We start from the raw sequence: 23,002 nt of genomic DNA, 5'->3' as shown, positions 1-23,002 counted from the left end.
TTTGTGTTGCTCGCCGTTTAAACGAGCCCCCGAGTATCCCGCCAGCTGCACCTTCCCTTCATAGCATTGTGTGCACTCCCCGTCACATCCCTTCTCGGTCCATCTGAAAGAGAAGCACCTAAGGGGGCAAGCAGCTGACCGGCTCTGGCTACTGACTCCTGGCACTGACCAACGTCTGTAACCTTTTTTTGTTTTCCTTCTATGATAGCCTGCATTGCTTTGATCTTGAAATATGTTGAAAGACTTGCGCTAATTTCTTTGTAAGCCCCTACCTAGGGGAGTTGGAGAACACTGGCCGGGCTCGTTTTGGGGTGTAGATGTCGATCCCCCCCCATGTTTCAGAGGACGTGGGTGACATCTGCCTGGCGTTTGCCCTTTCTACTGCTACCTGTTGCATGCTCAGCTGCAGTCCTGCCTGTGCCCTGGGGGCATCGGGGCAGTCGGTGTTACTTCACCAGGTGGTTTCCCTTCCCACTACCTGCTGCATGCTCCACTTCAGGGCGTGTCTCAGGATTGGGGAAGGGGTATAACCAGCCAGTGCGACTGGCACAGTTCCTAGTTTGCTCTCCCTGTGCTCCCTACTTACCTGCTCGGTGAGGAAAAGCAGAGCTCCTGCATAGAGAGTAGGTGGAGGGTTTTACGTGGCTGTTAGCTGGAATCCCTTCTTCTCTTGTTCCTCTTGTGCCTGCTGGTACCCATTTGACGTTGCACTTCAGTCTCTTGTGTTTACTGGGAGAAGTAGTAGGTGTTAGGTGACCTAACTGATCACCCTACTGGTTTCCTCTTCCGGTGCGCGCTGCTACCTGTGTATGTGTGTCATGCGTGTAGAGCGCTGGGCAATGTACGGTGGTCAGGGGCTACAATAGTTATACCCGTGCTTGTTTCGTTTTGATGGAGCAGCTGCTGCATGTTGAATGTGTGTGTGGTGGGCGAGGGGTGTGCACGTACTACGAGCGGCCAGGTTCCTCGGGCATGGAAAAGGCTACCTGCCTGCATGCACTTTGTTTACCTAACAGATCTCGGCATAACATTGAGGTCGTGTGTGTATCCTGCCTACACCCGAGCCATGTAGCGCCTCCACTTCACAGCACGCTGCCCCACTCGGAAGTATCCTTGAAACCGTCGATGGTGACTGAGCCGGTGACACACAGGGGTGGGTCTTATTCTTAACATGGCAGGAAGGTTTCCTTTCCGGTTTCGGGTGGAATGCTGCTACACTGATAAAACACCACACCAGTGAGCATAAATAACACCGGTGCCAACTCGGCCTGCTTCAGTTTCACTATGTAACTTTTTGTTGATGGGTCTTTTTATTTTTAATGTGCACTCCTCGCTTATGGAAAGAGCACTGCTTCTGCTACAGGTGCAGTGCTGTGGGTGTACCCTGAACTCTCCACCAGCTGTAATTACTCCCCTGCCTGCGGGGAAGGGGAGGGGATGGGTGGCGGCGGCGTGCAACGCATGCACTCCTTGTCGCATGTTCGGGGGCACCCTGCAATAGTTGTTCGTTTTACATGATGGGGTATTGCGTTTTATATTTCTATCCCAGCAAGTCCCTTGGCCACATTGTGGAGCTTGTCCCCGGCATCTTGAGTGAAACTCGATGGTTTCGCTGTGTCATTGATCGGTACCGCCCCAGCCTCTTGCAGATAAGGCAAGCTTGCGAATCGCCCATATCAGAACTTTTGTTCCCAGCCAGCTTTGTGAAAGCACTATCATTTCACTGCCTCTGCATTCATAATTCGGCTTCTTCGGCTTCAGGCATGCCAGTATAAATATGATATTCGTACATATCTCAAAGAAGCACAATAAACCTTGTTTGTTTTTTTCTACTCCATGGACGTGTATTAAGTAGTCGCAGAGGTGACGCTTAAAGCGGCACCGAATTAAGCTAATGACCTCATTCTTAGACTTTATTGGAGTTATTGATGCTGACATAAACACACTTATAATGGCTTTCTTGAATAATGCTTTCGCCGATGCTTTAAATGGCACATTCGTGCAAACAATTATTACCCAACCAAAATGAGTACTGATTTGATGACCATGGTAGGATTAAATGTTTACCCTGCCATACTTGAATCTGCAATCTGAATGTAAACACATATATCAACCGTGAGCATGCAACCCACTGAGCTATTTATTCTTAAATGTGCATTACAGTTTTTGGTAGAGCCTTCGCTCTGAGTGTTAAACGTCTTATTGATGTTATTACAGTGTTTAGAAGCTGGAGGAATGTGCCATGGCACACTTCTTATGAACTTGTTGGCTCGTTTCTTTTTAACTTTATAGTTGAGCAAACATGGAGTGGATAGCTCAGCAAGTTTAGCTGAACGCTGGCATGTGCCAGCCTGCACTTCCCAAGTTCAAATCTCGGAAATGTCAAATAAGCGTTATCCTTCTGAGGATGATTGAATAGCATTACATTTGATAGTAATGGCACCTGTTGGACATGCAGTACTAAAAATAAACTTGATGTATTATTAACTTTTCTAGCTGAATATGGGCACCCATAACATCAAAACTTTCAGTATTTTGGCATGCACAGAATGACACTCCCAGAATTGATAAGCTCAACGGCATCCAGACTGCTCTTACGTTGACAACCCCTAGTTCCAGCGGTACCCTTCCGAAAATAGCATAATGGCGCAGGCCAGTCCTGGGAGAGTCGTACTGCAGCGCACGATGACTGCAATGAGCACACTTTTGAGCTGAGTAGAGTGCAAAAGTAGGGAATTGGTCATGATGTGGAGCTTCTCACAGTTTCTGCATGCTGCGCGGTGCCATGTCTTATGTCGCTCGCACACGGGGTGGGAGTTGGGGGCAAGGGGGGGGGTGGGCGAGTGCACCTTCTGCCTCTCCCTAGAGATGCCACCTGTGGGAAGAGAGGAAAGATGTTACACTGCTTTGCTGATGTGTGCAGTTTGGACGATGTGATCTCTGATATTTGTTTGAAACGCTCTTCTCGTGTTTTTTTTTTTTTTTTGTTTTTTTCCTTCTCCTACCATATTGTTTCCTACAGCAGCCAAATATAAGATGTTACCATTGTCTGCATGACACATTTTCCAATCCCAAAAAGAGGTGATTTTATTGTTTGGAACAGCATATATTTAGTCGGTCTTCTCAACTATAACTAACTTAACTTGTTTCTATATCCAGCCCATGGGTTCATTTGGTGTAGGTGTAGGACAGGGGGCTACAATTCAAGTTGCAAGCTACTAGCTAGCCATTAAGTCGTTTGCCGTCTCAATTCTACAATGCACGCAGCAGACCATTTGTTACTCGCCACGAGTCACATATCGCTAGTCAATGGCGGGTGCAAATTGTGTACCCTGCTTTAGGGTTGTTTTCATTGTACACTCGCCCGATCTGTCCATTGGACATCCTGATTCCCCACTACTATCCACTTTTTTGTTGTTGTTGGTTTAATCGTCACTAAAACTTATCCACTTAAAATGAGGACAACTTAACTTATTATCGCATTATCGCATTACTCGCCATCTCTGTTGACTCTTTACATAACTATTCTGTATACAGTACTCTGTAGTATCGGGTCCCCTTAAACTCCTGTCCTGTGTATTGTTTCTATGCTGTGCATTCCCTCAATCGACCAGTTGGCTGCACTCTGCCTCTCCCTGGATGCAGAACATTCTCCAGGGTTTCCTCACTTGTTGTGATGTTCTTTCTAAGTGTTTCTGGGAAAACCAACCCCCCCTCAATAAATGTAGTAGAAATCCATGCAGGCAATATTGCAGCTACCATGATGCGGGAAAAAGTATGGAGACATGTTTGCTGCACACTGCTCTTAAGTGCATAGATTGGTGTTCATAGTATCTCTACCAAAAGAGGAGACATGCTTCTTGATAGAAATACCGTTTGTTTTACCACATGCTCTGTGACCTACAGCATAAAGGTTCCTTCAGAACGTGGAAATGATGCATGTCCAGGGACACGTAACAGCAAAACACTGCACCATTGAACGTCAGGGCTTTCATGAAATGGATTTACAAACTTGACACGCGGGGCACATCTCTTGAAACCTGTACATTAATTTGCATAATCAAATATAGAATTAAGTTGCTGGTACACTACCTTACGTTTACTTTCAAAGAATATCGCTCTATTCAGATTTGTTATGTTGTAAAAATGGCCAAATCTTCTTTATGTAGCTATAAAGAAGAATTTGTGTTTTTATCACCAAGTAGTTGGATCTAAACCAGAGTTTGGTACTGCTCAATTTTGTTTTGTTTACTGCATCTGTGTTTGTAACATCAGAGTTCGAAATTGCTACGAGCTATTTAGCTCCTTCTTCTAGCCTATGAGAGCAGGTTGGCTAGAAACCAACAGCTGCCAGGGGCTCCTTTTACTCCTCAGGCCAACTCGTGCCTTTTCTAACATGTGTATGTGATATTACCTTTAGTATTGGAGAATGTTAATAAAGAAGAATTAGAACACCTCTAATACGCAATGGATTATACATAATGGGCAAACATTTAGCATCTCCTGGCAGCGCCTAGTTCCCTTGCTGTAGCTCCTGCCTACAGAGTGATGCCCACGCCAAGGAGCAGGATTTTTAATGTTGTCTTTTTTTAATTAATGCTGTGGTTAAGATAGTATTATTCACAGCAGCACTCTCCTTATTGTTGACTTGTCAAAATAGCCTTGATCTATTTGCGTTCAATTATATTTTATCATAACGAAGCATAATAGGGAGCCTAATATTTTATCTGAACTTTAAGCCATCGCCACATTGGATTGGAACGTGTGGAATGATGCTTAACTTTCTTAGACCGCAGTATTGATGGATCTTTTAAAATACATATATGGCCACTATAAGTATTAATGCCTGTGAATTGGCAAAGTGTGTGCGTTTTGCCAGTGCATGCGAAACTATGGAGTCGGCATGCATCGTTTCGTTTTTGTTGTATTTCATACAGTTTCATAGGTACTTTTGGATGCAGCATTTTATTTTAATTTCAATTCTAGCTTCTGCCAAATAATGCTGTAACAGCTCTGTGCACCAGGATTTGGCACACATCGACTAAGCAGCATTGTGCACTTTTTTCCCAATTGGGCTTTGGCCGTTCTTTTTATTTCTGGCATGACCTAACCCCTGGTGCCTTCTACCAAACATAACTGAATTCCTTTCTTTGGCTTTCACAATTTCTTGCTCCCATTCGTAAAGAAGCTGATGCAGAGGCCCGATCACGCGATTTCTTTTTTGTTGAGGACAATCCATTTTTTTTTTCATGTGAGGATAATTTAGGAGCATCATTTTTTATTACTGTTCTTCCCTCCTCCGCACCGCTTCTCTAGCATCGTTTTAAACATATACAAATGACTATTGGCACTTGAGAACAAGCCACGATTGAAACCTTTTCACTACTTGAGGTTTGCGTCATTGGCGTTCTGAAAATTGTGTTTTACTGCATATGCGAATAATCTGAGATTCTGCCTCTCGAGGTGACTGTACCTTGCGTTCGATGGCACCCAAGAAATTGATTTGACCTATATAAAATACAAATTAACCAAGGGCTCCAGAGATCTTGAAATGGCAGTATTTTACTCCTTATTTTGTTATTTTTTTTTAGAAATTGGGATTAAAATGATTTTTTTTCGTGAGTAGCAAAAGAAATTCCTGTTTCCAATTTTATTTCAAGGGACTAATGTGTATAAACTCTCTAACCATCTCTTTTTAGAATCCCTACTTTGCAAGTAATGATAGAAATGAAAAGCTGGCATTTTTTTTCCAACCGTTTTGTATTGGACACTAAAAACGCAATAGTGGATCTCCCTCCAGTGATAAGCCCATGCTGACACTTCTGACCTGTAAATATGTGGCGCTGTGTGGGTAAAGACAGGCGACACATCTTCTGTGTCTGCTTTTTTAAGTATTTTACCCCTATTTTATGTTGGGAATGAACCCAACCTCTTATAGACAAAAATTGCAAGGCAAATTGATAGCGTGCCTATTGCCCCGTTTGCAAAATGACCCAACCTTTTGTAATTCATTTTCAAATCCTTTATTTCCAGATATAAATGATGCTCGCATAATCAATGCGTGAAACCCCCCAGTAGTGTTCACCTCCACAGTGACAATCTGCTGCTTTAAATCTTTGCAACCGTTGTGAAATGCTAAACCATGAAGGATCCTGCAAGGATCTCTAAACATTGGTTTTGCAATTGGTACTTTGTTGTGGCTCTCTCAGTTCCTTGTATTTTTAACCACTAGGCAAATTGATGTTTTATTTAAAAAGAAATTAGGACCCAGACTGTGTAATCTGACCCTGATTGAAGATGGCATATTTTTTATTTCTGCAGGGCTGTGCAATGTGAGAGCACTAGAAATCTAATTCTAATTGTCGATGACAGAAGACCTATAATTCTGGCATGGTGTCTTGGGAGCTATGCGTGCTGCTAGTACTTTATTTTTTTTTTATTTTTTTTTTTTTGTTAATTGCTGTTTAATTGCAAGAATCCTGGCCCGAGGAAGCTGTAATGTGGTGGTTACAGTTTGTGTAGACATCCGGGAATCTACTGAACAGGACTTGCGTCTCACCTCTCCCAATTGAGTAGAAAACATCGAATTGAAGCAACTGTGGTCCTACGTGATTGACTGAGAATTGGAACCTGGCTGTGATCGGAATATTGTCTAAATAGTTTAGCAGTCTGATAACTTTTGTGTGCGCATTTCCAACAATCCTCCGTAATCATTTTGTAAAAGGCCCAATGACTAAAAACAGTGGGAAAGGAGGAAAACTAAAATATGCACTGTCACTATTGAAAACACAAACTGTCAGCCTTTCCTTGCTATTGGTATGCTGAGATATACGCTCTAAGGCATCCAGCTACCTCTCATTTGTACATTTGTTAAGAACGCAATTGTCTTCACTTATAAGTGAAACTGCATAATTTATATTGAATTTTCAAGTTTTATTTTGGTGCAAAACTCCCTTTTTTATTTGTTACTAGCTAAAGTGTGGCTAAGTCTATTGCTTTCTTCTGCCGTAACTGGGGGCAAATCTCCCGTCTGTTCTGACATGTGGCCTAGGCTTTACTTGCCCATTGGTGATCTTTCTCGACCGAGATTGGAGTCCACGTTAGGGGTAGAGTGTTTTCTTTCCACTTAGGGCTGGCTTTGGTCCCTGAGCTCTAACTTGGTTATCTTGCATTGTTATTTTTTTCTTAGTGTATTTCAAATCTGGAGAGATTAATAGGGCAAGCCACTTGCGAGAATTAAGATGGGTCAAGTTAAACATTGTCTCCACCCTTTTGATAATGACCTCCCTGTGCTGTTTCCCCAAATTTTGTAGGTTCTTCTGAATCCACATGTGTTGGACATAGTCTAGGCTGAACAGCGCCCTGCTGCTTTGTTTACTGTTAAGACATTAATGACTAGAATTATTTGTGTTAACCTAGTAACTTTTTCAGGTTTTGTGATTTTGCGGCAGTGCAGCCTCTTTTTGTATATTTAGTTATTGCTACTGGATCTACACGCTCTGCTGAGTGGAGTGCTATAAAGTATTCTCAGAATCTATCGTTTTTAAAGCTCTCTAGTTGTGTTGCTTGATTTTTCCCTGTGCGTCTTTGATTGTCTGTCTTTATAAATGCTTTATTCGCCTTGGCTTTTAAAGCATGCATCAGCAATCTATCAGTTATTACTTTTCTTGAATTAGGTGTCTTCTTAGATTTAAGATTGAACTCTTCTGCTATGAGCAAAATAATGCACAGGCACAACTGTTTTCCTGCACTTAATTTTTCAAAAGTTACACCAACATAAAATTAAATTCAGAACAGAAATTGAAATTGTACATCAATATTACAAAACGCACAAGAAAACCTGGAAAAGACAGGATTTGAAATTGAGGTTCCAAGTCCAGGAGCTAAAACCTACCCCATGGTGTCGCATCACCCAGTACGCAGGAGGCACCGCTGGTGAATTAGGAGAGATTACACAGCGCAGTGTAAATCTAATTTCCACATGAGTTGTGCACACCCAGTTTTTATCCCAATGTGTCCCAGAAGTGCCTACAGGGATCAGAATTAGGCAAGCAGAAGCTAAAAGCAGCCCCTGGGTTCCAGCATTAACCAACGAGCAGGAGCTACCACTGGAGAACCAGAAGCGAGTACATAGCATTGCTCAAATCTAACTTCAATGTTAGATACAAACTTAGGAACGCTTCTGCTTTAAATGCCTATAGATGTGTCCTAATGCTTATTTATAGACTGTCCCAAATGCACTGAGTTAGTTCAATTAACAAAGTTGTGTTTGTTTGATATCAGTTGGCCTAGGGAGGCAAGAGCAACTCCTAGCACCTCTCCTCAATTTCGGACCCTGTGCCTCAATTCTTTTTTATTAGCATATTCAAAAACGCTCAAAAGTTAATGTCACATATGGATGTTTGTAAGGCGCCAGTGGGCCTGGGGAGCCAAAATCAGCTCCTGGTACCTGATTGTTTGAAGTTACCTAGGCTCTCCTAGGGTAGAAATACCTTACCAATACAAAACAAACTCCCTGTCTCATAAGGTTTGGTGAGGGAACTCGGTAGACTTTGGAGTATATGTCAATTCTGGTCACTAAACATCATAAACAGTTGTATAAGCGTGCATGGAAAATTCAACGTCAACTGGTAACAATCAATAGCATCTTTAATATACAATTATAAAAAACAATTCAGTAAAATATAAATCATTATAAAATATCCCAAAGTGACACGTGCATTCACAAATCTGGTGTGGTAGACACCTCAATGGTGTCTGTGTAAAATGCGAAGTTCATGCAATGATAAAACGCCTATTTACAACACACAAAAAAATGAACACAATTTTGTACACCACTTGTTCTGTAAGCTCATAATCCTAGTTCACTAGTTTGTAAACCACTGTCATGCCGCCGTCCTTTGGTGGCCGCTGGCGGTTATGGAAGGCTTGGCGTTGGCGGCGCCATTAGTTGTTCCGTGTGTTTTTTCTTTTCACTTCCTGGTTTGGCGGTCTAGTCTTTTTCTTCTGTGTTACTTTTCCTTCCGCTTCCTGGTTTATCGGTCTAGCCTTTTTTCTTGTTTCCGTATTTAACCACGCCCCTCTCTGGGCTCTGTGCGTTGCAACTTGTTTCTTTCGCTTTGTTGCCGTGCTACTGTGTTTCCAGTACTTCCTCTATTACCTAGTTTACTCAGTAACTATAGCAGAGAATCTTTCTTCTGCTTCTTCCCTTCCTTTTTTGCCTGTTTACTCCATTCTATTGATTTCCCGTGCCTTTCGGGGCTCCTCTATTCCTTCCTGTTTTCCGGATCTCGTTCCGGTATCTGGCAGTGGCGTGTTTTCCTCCATCCCGGGTTCCCCGGGCTTCTCATGCTACAACTCCAAAGACTACAGCTTTACAGCTTCGGAAAGACTTTCCTGCCTTTCACCTGCACTCCGGACTCTCCAGTCAACTCCTCCAGCACGCATTTGTTATCAACAACATCCGGCGAGAGGTTTTTTTTAAGCGGCTGCTTTTTTCCTCTCTTCCTGGCATCTTCGGGACGGGGCCGGCTGTTTTCCTGTTTATCAGGGAATCAGGGTGGCTTCTTCCCGCGGACGACCTTATCTCTTCACAAAGAAGAAAAGACCAAGAGGCAAGTCCTACAGACGAGGGAATCTTCTGGAAGAAACAGGTGAGGAGAAAGGGGAGGAGGACATAGACTTATCTGATTTGGAGGAATCTCCGTTATATCCCAGCACTTGTGACAGTTTGCAACGCCCAGAAGAGAACACAATGTCTATCCCGGAACAGGTCCAAGAATTGCTCGCTGCAATGCAGAATGTGACGTTAGAATTACAGGCTGTGAAAGCCGAAAACACTGCTTTGAGGCAGCGTGTCGATCACTTCGAACAGTCCCGGAGTGATTTGCCTCCCATGCCCTTAGCCTGCGGTAAATACGATGGCTCTCCGGCTAGTTTCAAAGAGTTCATGGAGGCATGCATAATCTATTTCACTTTCAGACCACAAGCTTATGCCTCAGACTCAGCCCGTATAGGTTTTCTAATTTCTAACCTTACGGGTAACGCCCTTTCTTGGGCTACCCCTCTGGTGACCGGTGCCAGCCCTTTACTCCAAGATTATGCCGGTTTCACCGCCCAATTCAAAACGGCTTTTGAAAGGCAAGAGTCTGCGGCAGTCGCCAGCGAACAGCTACTGGATATCCGACAAGGAAGTACGGATCTGCTGACATACATCTCCCGTTTTAAACGGGTGGCTGCTGACGCAGGCTGGCAAGAGAACGCTCAGTACACCATCTTTCGGAGAGGATTAAGGGAGGAACTCAAAGATGAATTAGCAAGGGTTAACCGACCAGCTACTTTAACCGATCTGTGGTCTACTGTTATTCAACTGGACTACCGCATCTCTGAACGACGGTCCGAACGTCGTAAACAACGTGGATTTCCTGCTACACTTGATCCTGGATTACCCCCCCCCTTCTTCCACCTGTATGTCAAAAGAGGAACCAATGCAGATTGGAACTACCCGAGGGCCACTCACCCCGGAAGAAAGAAGAAGACGCAGAGATAACAACCTGTGTATGTATTGTGGATCCAATCAACATATACTTAGAGACTGTCCTAACGTACCTCCCAGACGTTCGGGAAACGCCAATCCTCGGAACTAGTTGGGACAAGTTACCGAGGGGGATTACCTGGTCCCTTCGTCTCTTTATCGGTCACACCCACGCCATCCACAGTAGAAGACAACCGTCTGATGGTAGTTGGAGTGGAGTTAAGCCTCTCTCAGCAGTCCTATGAGGTTTTGGCACTGCTGGACTGTGGTGCTGCCGGTTGCTTTATGGATTTGGTTTGGGCGGAAAAGGTTGGCATTCACCGTTTGCAAAAGGACGAGGATCAAAAGGTGGAGGGCGTAGACGGCAGACCACTCAGCTCGGGCCTTATCACTCATACTACACCTCCTATGCAGATGAAAATCCTACATCACAACGAGACCATTCAATTTGACCTCATCCGTGCTGCACATTTCCCATTGATCCTGGGAGTCTCGTGGCTTCGGAAGCATAACCCGACCATAGATTGGACAAAGAATCAACTGTCCTTTACATCAGCCTTTTGTCGTAGTTCATGTTCCTCACAGACCCAACAGACTACGGTTCATGTTTGTCCGGAATTAGACTCTAGTTCAGAGGCACTTAAGGTAAACAGTATTCCCAGAGAATATCTCCGCTACCAGGAGGTATTTACGGACGATGGTCCTCAGAAGTTACCACCTCATAGACCAGAGGACTGTCAGATCGTTCTCCAGCCCAATGCTGTTGTACCTTTTGGAAGGATGTTTTCTCTTTCTCTTAAGGAAAAGAAAGCACTTAAAGAATACCTGGATGCAAATACACATCATGGCCTGATCCGACCTTCGTTTTCTCCTGCTGGGGCTTCGCTTTTCTTTGTTCCAAAGAAAGGTTCCGATGAACTTCGCCCTTGCATTGACTATAGGGGTCTTAACCAAGTTACTCTCAGAGATAGGTATCCCATGCCACTTATCGGAGACATCCTAGAAGCTGTTCAAGGGGCGAAGATCTTCTCTAAGATCGATTTAAGAAGAGCCTACCACCTTTTGAGGATACGATCCGGTGACGAATGGAAGACGGCTTTTCGCACTCCCTTCGGTCACTATGAATATTGTGTTATGCCGTTTGGTCTTGTCAATGCTCCATCTGTATTTCAGAGATTCATGGATCGCATTTTCTCCGATCTACTTTTCCATTCTGCTGTCGTCTACCTCGACGACATTTTGGTGTATTCTAAAGACGCTCAACTTCATGCTAAACATCTCCACCAAGTCCTTCAAAGATTGCAAGACAATCTACTCAAGGCCAATGCTGACAAGTGCATTTTTCAAGTCTCCGAGGTCAACTATCTTGGCTTTATCCTGTCTTCCGAAGGTATTCGCATGGATTCCGCTAAGACCGACGCCATCTTGCAATGGCCAACACCCCATACCATCAAAGACGTCCAAAGGTTTTTAGGTCTAGCCAATTTTTATCGCAAATTCATCCAAGGATTCTCGGATCGAGTTCTTCCCATTACAAGGTTGTTAAAGAAGTCATCCATGCCCTTCTCCTGGTCTTCTGAGGCAAACCGGGCTTTCCAACTTCTCAAGAAGGAATTCTGCTCTGCCCCGGTACTTCATCAACCAGATCAGAATCTAAGATTCATTGTGGAGACTGACGCCTCTTCTGCAGCAATTGGAGCAGCTCTCCTACAGGAACATGGGGAGCTAGAACATCCCGTTGCCTACATGTCCAAAACACTGAACGACAGTCAAACACATTATTCGGTGATTGAAAAAGAACTTCTGGCCATGAAATCCGCATGCGAAGAATGGCGACATCTCCTACAGGGAGCTACTCATCCTTTTGAGATCAGAACAGATCATAAAAATCTTAAGATCCTGCAGAAGATGGAATGCGTCAACTCGCGTCAAGCTCGCTGGGCACATTTTTTCTCCCAATATGATTTCGTACTGACTTACTTACCAGGTTCCAAGAACATACTTGCTGATGCCCTTTCCAGAAGACCAGTACCAGACAGGGTTCTGAAGGAATTTCCCAGCCTCATGCTACCAGACGTTAAAGTGATCTGTTCTGTGGATTCGTTTCTGGACAGAGTCCGTGAGGTCACACGGTCCACTAACCCTCTTCCGAAGGATCTATCCATGCAAGGTGGTTTATGTTTTCAACAACAACGACTATTTCTACCAGACAGCATCTCCCGTCAGTCGGCATTAAAATGGTGCCATGATGATCCAACAGCGGGACACAGAGGTGTAAAGAACACCTTGGAGTTGCTTCTTCGCAGGTTCTGGTGGCCTGGGATGGCCAAAGAAGTTACAACCTACGTCGAGTCATGCCCTGTATGTTGTCGATCAAAGTACAGCACTCAAAAGGCAATAGGGCTTCTCCAACAACAGGACCTTCCGAAGAGACCCTGGTGCGTTATTTCTACTGATTTCATCGTGGATCTGCCACCTTCAGAAGGTTGTTCATGCATCATGGTAACGGTCGATTGCTTCACCAAGATGGCACATTTCACTCCTTTGGCGGGTCTTCCTACTGCAGCCGAGATGGCGGCAGTGTTTGCCAGGGAAATATTCCGCTTACATGGTACCCCGGACAAGATTATTTCTGACAGGGGATCTCAGTACACCTCGAAGTTCTGGAAGGAACTTTGTGAAAGACTGGGTATGGAACGAGCTTTGTCATCCGGTTTCCACCCACAGACCAATGGACAGACAGAAAGAACGAACGCCACTCTGGAGCAATATCTTCGGTGTTTCGCTAATGCCCAACAGGACAATTGGGTTAGTCTGTTGGTTACTGCAGAATTTGCCTATAACAATGCAGAGCACAGTGCCACTGGTCTCAGTCCTTTCTTTTGTTCCTATGGTTTCCATCCTAGCTTTATTCCTTCTCTCTCTTTTCCTCCTTCTACAACTCCATCTGTTGATGCCCTCCTTACCAGTATCTCGGATGCTCACAAGTCTGCCACGAGTTGCTTGCGAGCTAGCAGTCTCCGGTACCGATCTTACTGCAACCTTAAGCGCCAGCCGGTTCCGGCATGGCGTAAGGGCACCAAGGTCTGGTTGTCTACTAGGTTTCTACCTCGTTGGCTACACCCCTCTAAACTTTCACCCCGCTATCTGGGTCCTTTCCCTATTCTACGCCAGATCAATCCTGTGGCCTTCCGTCTCCAGTTGCCGAAACATATGCACCGTCTCCATCCGGTGTTTCATTCCTCCCTCCTTAGGGAATACAAGAGTGATCCCTACCTTCGCACTTTGCCGCATGATCCGGTTCCCAAAGTGGTTCCTTCTGATGAGTATGAGGTGGCCTCCATCAGGGACTCCCGCTATCATCAGGGTCGCTTGGAGTATCTCATCCACTGGAAAGGATATCCACACTCAGAGGACTCCTGGGAACCGGTGTCTCATGTTCACGCTCCGGCATTGATTCAGCGGTTTCACCGTCTGTTCCCGGGTAAACCGGGGGGGGTGCCGTTTGGGAGGGGGCATACTGTCATGCCGCCGTCCTTTGGTGGCCGCTGGCGGTTATGGAAGGCTTGGCGTTGGCGGCGCCATTAGTTGTTCCGTGTGTTTTTTCTTTTCACTTCCTGGTTTGGCGGTCTAGTCTTTTTCTTCTGTGTTACTTTTCCTTCCGCTTCCTGGTTTATCGGTCTAGCCTTTTTTCTTGTTTCCGTATTTAACCACGCCCCTCTCTGGGCTCTGTGCGTTGCAACTTGTTTCTTTCGCTTTGTTGCCGTGCTACTGTGTTTCCAGTACTTCCTCTATTACCTAGTTTACTCAGTAACTATAGCAGAGAATCTTTCTTCTGCTTCTTCCCTTCCTTTTTTGCCTGTTTACTCCATTCTATTGATTTCCCGTGCCTTTCGGGGCTCCTCTATTCCTTCCTGTTTTCCGGATCTCGTTCCGGTATCTGGCAGTGGCGTGTTTTCCTCCATCCCGGGTTCCCCGGGCTTCTCATGCTACAACTCCAAAGACTACAGCTTTACAGCTTCGGAAAGACTTTCCTGCCTTTCACCTGCACTCCGGACTCTCCAGTCAACTCCTCCAGCACGCATTTGTTATCAACAACATCCGGCGAGAGGTTTTTTTTAAGCGGCTGCTTTTTTCCTCTCTTCCTGGCATCTTCGGGACAGGGCCGGCTGTTTTCCTGTTTATCAGGGAATCAGGGTGGCTTCTTCCCGCGGACGACCTTATCTCTTCACAAAGAAGAAAAGACCAAGAGGCAAGTCCTACAGACGAGGGAATCTTCTGGAAGAAACAGGTGAGGAGAAAGGGGAGGAGGACATAGACTTATCTGATTTGGAGGAATCTCCGTTATATCCCAGCACTTGTGACAACCACACAAATACGGAAAGAAAAAGGAAAACAGAAAATAGAGAACTGGATTAAGACGTAACTCCATGGTTGGTGCATCTACTATCTAATGCCTTGTTAACAAGTGTGTTTATTGATCCCACTCGGGACACTTAATATTAGTGTTGAGGTAAACTCTCCTAGGGTAGTACCAGCTGCTAATTGGTTCTCCAGCTAATTGGTTCTCAGCAATTTCGAAGCCTGATTGATTTTATTTCCTTAGTTACAATACTAGACATGCAACATTCACCATTTAAAAAATCGTGTACAAAGGTCCCTAGAACTGGATTAAAATGTAATGAAGTGCAACTAACGAATACAACCCAAATTCGCCTGCACGTGTTCTTAAGGGCTTTACCTATTGATTAAGCATCTTTTTACATTATAATGATCACCCGTACAGAATAACAAGGAAACAGGAAACAATAGAGAGAAACAAGAAAAGTAAAATTGTCAATATTACTATGATCTTGCTGAAATCGTATACTTGTTATCCAAGATTAAATCATTTTTACTGTAGCAATGTGAAAATATTGTTTTTCATCAGATGTATCTAGACAAAAGAATTGTACATAACTTGTACACGAGCATCTGTGAAGTTGTGTTACCGTATAGTATATTAGTTATTTAGTATTGACCATTCAATATTCTGTGATATATGAAGACAGGAAGAATGAAACGTCCATGTTACTTCAATTAATGAAGGATGTTTAAAATGTCCTTAGTTTATTATAAATTAGTACCCGGCTCGGGCGGCGTGGCTTTATCCTCCGAGCAAATGGGGAGGCTTGCAATAAGGGCATTACCATGCAGTAATCCCACCGCTCTGAGCCTCCTCATAGCCGGTGGCAGCCATCTCCCCTGCCTGGGAACAAGGTGAGTGCCCGCTGCCCCATCTTTCCTCTGCCACAGATTTCCCTCCCGCCGCACTTACCTTCTCCTTTCGGGTCTTTTTCAAGAGCGGACGCACCAGGAACATTTCTGTCCCCCGGGTCATCCGCCCTGATCTATGACACGCCGTCATGGAACGGGAGAAGGGACTACATTTAGTCCCTTCTCCCGTTCCATGGTGGCCATCTTCATTTACTTTTTTTACTGTTTTTAATGGCTGCCATGAAAAGGATGAACAGATTTGTTTCCCCTTCCATGGCAGGCAATTATTCTTTATTTTTGTTATTTATTTTATTTTTATTTTTTGGTTGTAAAACACTGGAGCGTCTCTCAACCGAATAAACACAGTATTAGTACCCTAGTCTAACGGACCAGGGTACGAATAGCAATACGCACCTTGATGCAGGGGCATTTCTGCATCTGGTAATGTCCCAGGGCCTTAATTTAAGGTCCTCTATTTGCTCAGGCTTATAGCTATGGGCCCCGGGCATTATCTGGCTCAGTAATTCCCCTCCCCACCACCCCTGTCTCGGGGCTTATTGCTTGTAAATTTTAAATCCACTTACCCGATTCTTCGATTTTTAGATGTTCTCTGCAATTATGTCTTGTCTTCAAAAATTATAATCCACACCAGCGACATGCGAACTACGTGACCTTTGACGTTCTATATGCACATTACGCCATCTTGATCCTCTGTTAAATACCCATTCCTCATTTAACATTAATGAAGAACTTGCTAGAGCATCTCCCTCGCCTTGCACAGTGGTCATCTTTAAACATGTATAGTAGCCATAGCCACTCTGCATATTTATATGCTTAATGATATAGCCTATTTCAATTGTTTTCAATTTGTTTTATTTTGTTATTATAACTTCTGTTTAAAGTGAAAGATTCCTGTTGACAATTTTGTCCCATTTGACTGTTAATAGTACTCACTATATATGCATATTTCAACATCCTTGTCGAAATGGCTATTTCACTTGCTCTCAACTTAGTCTATGTAATTGTTAACATTTTTATCAAGAGTCAGTCAAAGTGCCGAATTCTAACTTTCAAAGTTTAATTGAATTACGCTTCTAAATTATTGATCTACTTCCTCGGAAGCTATTCAATTTATGTTAACATTTTATTATTTAATTCCCTTTTCTCCACTACATAGGTATGTTTTTCTTCTTAATCAAGATTACTCATCTGAATTTAATTAATGTTCTCACTTCTTGTAGATGTTCGTGTCTGCCAATTTATTTTACTACTCGCTCCTCCCAATACAAACATATTAATATCCTATAAGAATATTCATAACTTAGTCAAACCCTTACAATGGGCTGTATACATAAACTCACTGTTTTGTACAGTGTTTTTGTGTAATAACTTTACAAAATGTATACGTTTTGCATTTCATCAAAATAGCTAAATTCATGATCTTTGTTTGAACCCCAAAATAGTACTATGAAATTGAAAGATTCTCCTGGTTCTTGCCGTTGTATAAAGTATTCTTTATTCCCACACCAAGCCTTGTAGTTGAGTAGCTCGTTGCACCGTGTCTCTTTGATTGTCTTTATAAATGCTTTCTTTGCCCTGACTTTTAAAGCATAGACAAGTAATCCATCAGAGGGTGCATTTTTATGCTGTAGTTGGAGCTCTCCTCTCTGTTTATCTATAATATTAATTTGATTTTTAAAGCCCCTTAGTTTACACACCTTTTTCAGACCCATTTTTTGTGTTTGGTTTCCAGTCATGTGGTTTCTATTTGCCTGGTCTTGTCGCCAGATTTGTTCCTATAGTTCAGATTTACACATGGTTCCAATCTGTTTATTAAAAGAAGTGTCACTGAGATTTGCTCTGTAATTTCTTTGTGATCTATCGGTTTGCAGTGACGTGGAAGTGTTTCATACTTTTGCCGTGGAATGTGTGTTTGTTTTGTTTTGTTTATGGCAGTGGCAATTACTATGGTAGGAAACCATTTGTTAAAACAACCTGTGTTGGTCTTTGTGCATTAAATGTGTCCCTTGTATTAGAGCAGTGTTTGTTCCCTCCTCTTTGAGTTGTTTCTGTAATCTAGGATTATCTGCTGTTGATGGTTACTATTTGAGTAGTCTACTGAGATGATTTTGAAGCTAAAATGATTACTTGTGTCTTCACACGATTCATTAACAACCCCCTGAGGGTCAGGAGGAAACGTCCTTGTCCATCTATTTAGCAAACGTCTTTGGAATTTCCGAAAGCTCTGGTCTTCAGCTGATTTTTCGATCCGTAGCAATTAATGTTTCCTTCTATATATTTCATCTTCCCAGTTTTGCTTTGCATCGGATTAGGAATTCATTGCCTGCTGGTAGCCTTCTTTAGCTCACCCAAACCAGAGTTTAGTTCTGGTGTGTTCTGATAAAAGGAGGTGGAGTCTAGTTGTCCTTTCAGTGTCCAAGCCCACCCGACATGCAGTAGTAGGTCTTGCCCTACTTGTTGCAAAGATCTTTCTCGCACCCTTCAAGTGTTATAACTGTACGAGACTGATTCTGATGGGTGAATTGCAGGCTTGTCTGAAAGAGCCGTTTAAACCTTTCTTTCTCCATAATAAGTCTTTCAGCCTATGTTTTAAGCATTTATCTGTTATGGAGAGTCACACTGGACAGGTCTTGGAAAGGCAGTATTTGGGAATAACGAAATTCAAAGTGGCCACGTTCGCTAGCTGTACGTTTTTCTTATAATGTGAAATAACATGGCTTAAATAATGTCCCTTGGATGGTCTTCATTGCGAAGTAATGTTGTCAGGCCCCCTCTGTGCATGCACCTTTTCTATCTCCATAGTGTGTGTGGGCTCATCTGGAGTAGTTCAATAAAGAGCTCTTTTTCTAAACTACACCATTCTGCACCATCCGTATTTTCTTTCAGGTATGTATGTCAATCGAATATTCGCCCCTGTGAAGTGGCTCTGTAAATCTTTGCACTGAGACCCTAGAGTGTTTGCTCTAAATTAGCCTTCTCTATCTGTTTGGTAATGTGACTTTATTCTGTTTTTAATTCTGTGATACTCTTGATCACCTCTGATTTGTTTGTTGCTATCTTGGAACCATGTAGGCAAGACGAGATCTTCTTTCAAAAAGAGATCGGTCTTGGCATTCGAGAACTGAAGAGCGCGGCATTGTACGAATGAACTGGTCCATTCCACCCTTTTGTGTGTTATTTGTTGAACTCCTGGAGGTATGTCTCCTCTCCCACAGATCACAGATACCTCTTAACGACTCTCGGTTATGAGTGATGGTTTTCGTTACAGGGATACCTCTAGTTGGTGCCTCCCCTTTCTATTGATATAAATAATGTTGGGGGCCAAACGGCCATCTTGCATAGCTTATTCCCCTTTAACTGGGGACGCCCAGCTATTTTAACTGCGAACCATCTTCTGTGACTGTTCTCCCCTATAGTTGTGCTAAGGGCACGACCATGAAAGAGATGGATGCACAGTGAATGAGCTTGACCAGATGGCCTTTGGAGAAGAAGCTTGGCGCAGGTCTCGTCAGTAAACACGTTTCACTGGCCCTATAATCCGATATGTACTTTTTTTTTTTTTATTTTTTTTTTTAAATAATTTTGTTTGATTACTTCTGTTATCTCTTCTCCAGGGAGCCCTGGTTCCTCTCTATCTGATGTGCCTCTGAACGTGGTACCTCGCAGTGTTGTTTCTATTGGCTGCCATGCTAACCCGTCGGGTTATGTAGGCTGCAGCTTGAGTGCTATTGGGAGTTATGCAGCTGGGTTGAACATCGGAGCCTTGCTCCGCCACTACTGCTTCCTCTGCCATCTTGTCTCCACCCCTCCAAATCATTAAAAACGTTACTAACGCAGCTTCATAAGAGCTTTGGAAATGCCCTAGGATGCATGTGGGAGCAGGAAGAAAGGGGCACTTTCTGTGGTGATAAAAAAGGGACTTAAACTATTAAATCATTTACTATTGGATGACACTAAGGGGAGGGACAGTTTGGCAAAGGATTGTGGGTGTGGTAGGTTTTCTATTTTCATATTCTGTTTTTATTGGTGTGAAAAGGAGAAATGCATAATTGGAGCCCCCATTTCCTGCTATGCTTCCGCGCTTGGTAAGCTCCTCTTGCCACAGATCTCTGCTGAGAATTTCCATTTGACTCGGGTCCAGTTATCACTTCTGTTGATGCACTAATATTGAAGATAAATGGTGAGGAACTCTGTCTGTGCCTTGGACCTCTTGCATGTCTGCCATTTATCTCTGTTGGGCCTTCGTACTCTCCTGAATGTCTCTTTCCTTGTTTGGCTTTCAGTGATTTCCTTGTTCTTCCTTGAAAGGGAACAGATATGACCTACCCTTCTATACAAACAATTTGTATGTGACCCCTTGAAGAGTTCCACAGAAGTGCCTGCCTTGTTCATCTCCTCACTACAAGGCATATATTATTGATTAGCAGGATTTGATATTATTGATTAGCAATGTTGTACTAGTATTTTTAATGTCACCAGAAGTTATTTGCATCCAAACCATAAAATGAGCATGAATACAGCATTTTCGTGTACCGCTGAAGTAAGATATAGGTGAGACGAATCGGGTGTTGCAAATTTTTTAAAATTCCACTACACTTGCAGGTTAAGTAATTCGTTTACGTACTCCACCTACAACCTATAGCAACGGGTGACAATGGAAATGTGCTTTCTGTAAAGTGGTGCATATCTCTGCATACCCACGTTATGTTTGGCACACTGCTCTCAGAAAACCTATTTGACATGTACTGCAAAAAGTAAATGTAACATAAGTTTCAAATGATCCCGGCAAATGGTACTCGCCTTTCATAAAATCTACTTGACTGCGAGTGGACTTTCCGAGCACTGGCTGAGTGTATGTAAAAGATTAACTGCATGAATGAACACTAATAAATGGATATGATAAATGCTGTAAAAACCGTTTGGCCCGCTCTCTCCTACAGGTGCTAATATGTAATGCATTTGTTATCATAGAGCAAAGTGAACTCTGGAGGCTAACTGGAGTGCATGGTATTGCCGTAGAAGTGTCAATGTACAGTTTGGATGAAAGTATTGATCATTCTTTTGCGTAAACCTCTAGTTAGCCTTGTCTATTCATTATGTAAGAGAAGATAAAGTAAGAAACTAAGCAGAGTAGATGGCATAGCTGGCAGAGAACTGGTCAAACTAGGTGGAATATTGTAGTTTGCTGCCATCTCACTTTCAGCGTAACTGGTATTCAACCGCTTGTGCGTTGAGCACTAGTTGTACAGATAAATGCAGCCAGCCGGTCACAGAACTAGATTTACCATTAAAAGCAGTTGTCTGTTTGATCATGTACATTTTCTAAAGTGTTCACTTAAGCAATAAGCCCCTCGCTGCGGGGGTATTACCAAGTCAGGTAATGCTTCGGGGCCCGTAGTTAGAGGCCCGAGCAAAGTGAGGGCCTTAACGAAGGCCCTGGGGCATTACCTGACTCGGTAATGCTCCGGCGGCGAGGGGCTTATTGCTATTAGTACCCCGGCCTGCAAGACCGGGTACTAATAGCATTGTTTTTCTGTTCTGCAGCATTTCGGAACAGAAAAAAAAATGACAGCTGGGGAGTTTCCCTTTCCATGGCAGCCATCTGGAGCAGATGCGCTGGGGACAGGAGTGTTCCCAGCGCGTTCGCTCTCGAAAAACGACCAAAAAGAAGGTAAGTGGGGTTGGCAGGGTAGAGAGGGGATTGTTTGGAGGGGTGGGGGAGGGAGAAAACACTTAACTGAATCCCTGGCGGGTGAGGATGGCATCCTCCAGCCGTGTGGTGGCTCGGAGCGGGTATTACCCTGCCGGGAGATATGAAGGACGTTTAACATTCAAAGGATCCTGTGTCTGGTAAAGCTCCGGCGAGGGCCAATCAGATTGCATGTAACAATCCGGGTTCTAATTATTCATCAATGTAATGCATCTTCCCCAACAAAAGAAAATCTAGTTGACCCTATGAGATTTACATACACTAACCTAAACTTTACTGTAAACCATGGAGATCATGCATTGTTTTACAGAAGCAATACTGTAGTTCTGCATCGTGCAACAACTTAAATTGTTAGGAATGGAATTGCATGACTGTACTTAATTAAGTTACACACTGGTCTTTGCCAAAGAGGATATAGTTGGCTTAATAAAAGTATCATCCTGATTACTACTGGTTTTCAATTGTTTGAAAAAGAAATAAATCTTGCCGTAGCACTCCCACACAGGCCTTTGGCTTTTAAGAGTGAAGGGGATGATTACTATTGCACTCTTTCCATTAGCCCCTTTGAACTTGTAGTGAACAGAGAAGAGTGTGGCAAGAGCCTTGAGAGCGAAAGAGGAATTCAGGGTGAGCAGTGCTTTCATTGAACATGGTAACCTAAATAGCTAACTTTGCTACACATGTGTCAATTTAATTAGCAAACCTACAGAATTGCATACACTGCTTATTGAATGCCTTGCACAAATTGGCCTCCTATCTTTTTAAATGAAGAACTTTAACCTACGCGATTGTTTATGCGGATGACCGATGGATGCACAGAATCGAGAAAATAACGGGTTTAATACTGTCTCAATTTAACTGGAAGCGTCCTTGGTGGCCACACTATGCAGATCTCTAACTCGTGCTTTCAGCTGTTTTTTTTTACATATGTGCCAGTTTTTTGGCAATCTTAGATGCTGCAAAATCTACCTCTCGGTGCTGCTGGTAACGTTTTTTCTAGTTTCAGGGACTTGGAGCATCTTTCTCAGACAACCTGTAAAATATAGACTACTGAAATGGCTTCTCCCCAGACTGCCCCAAAATAGGGGTGTCACGGTATTCGTTTTATGACGGTACGATAACCTTCTTGCCAAATGACGGTATATCATGGTTATCGCGGTATAGCAGGTGGAGATAACTGATCTTAACAAATATTTTCTAAAAGGTCATAAATTGACAGATGTATCATCACAAACAAAACCAGGCAACCAGGGCCAGAATTGAGCTTTTCAACATACTTTCCACTGAAATGCCTTGCTTCCACCAAACACAAACACACGTGTGGAGAGGAGGGGGTGGGGTGGAGGCCTGCTGCAACTGGCAAAGCAAACTGAATAGCTTTTCGTAAGTGGTCATTTAGGCTTTTTGCTTCCCCACTGGCTACTGGTGAAGATGAACATGTTGCCATCTTGATAACCTGCATGCCACAAATCAATTTTTAG

General features: G+C 43.4%; 1 protein-coding gene across 8 annotated transcripts in view; it reads left to right on the top strand.

Annotated features, from left to right (window-relative positions):
* Window positions 1-23,002, top strand: part of TJP1 (tight junction protein 1) — a 2,827,266-nt gene that overhangs the window by 1,265,769 nt on the left and 1,538,495 nt on the right. The gene's annotated exons all lie outside the window — the stretch shown is intronic.

This window comes from Ambystoma mexicanum, chromosome 11 (genome assembly GCF_040938575.1).
Source record: "Ambystoma mexicanum isolate Mex_15411 chromosome 11, UKY_AmexF1_1, whole genome shotgun sequence".
In the NCBI taxonomy this organism is placed as follows: Eukaryota; Metazoa; Chordata; class Amphibia; order Caudata; family Ambystomatidae; genus Ambystoma; species Ambystoma mexicanum.
The sequence above is the reverse complement of the archived record's forward strand: the minus strand, read 5'-3'. Positions and strand labels throughout refer to the sequence as shown.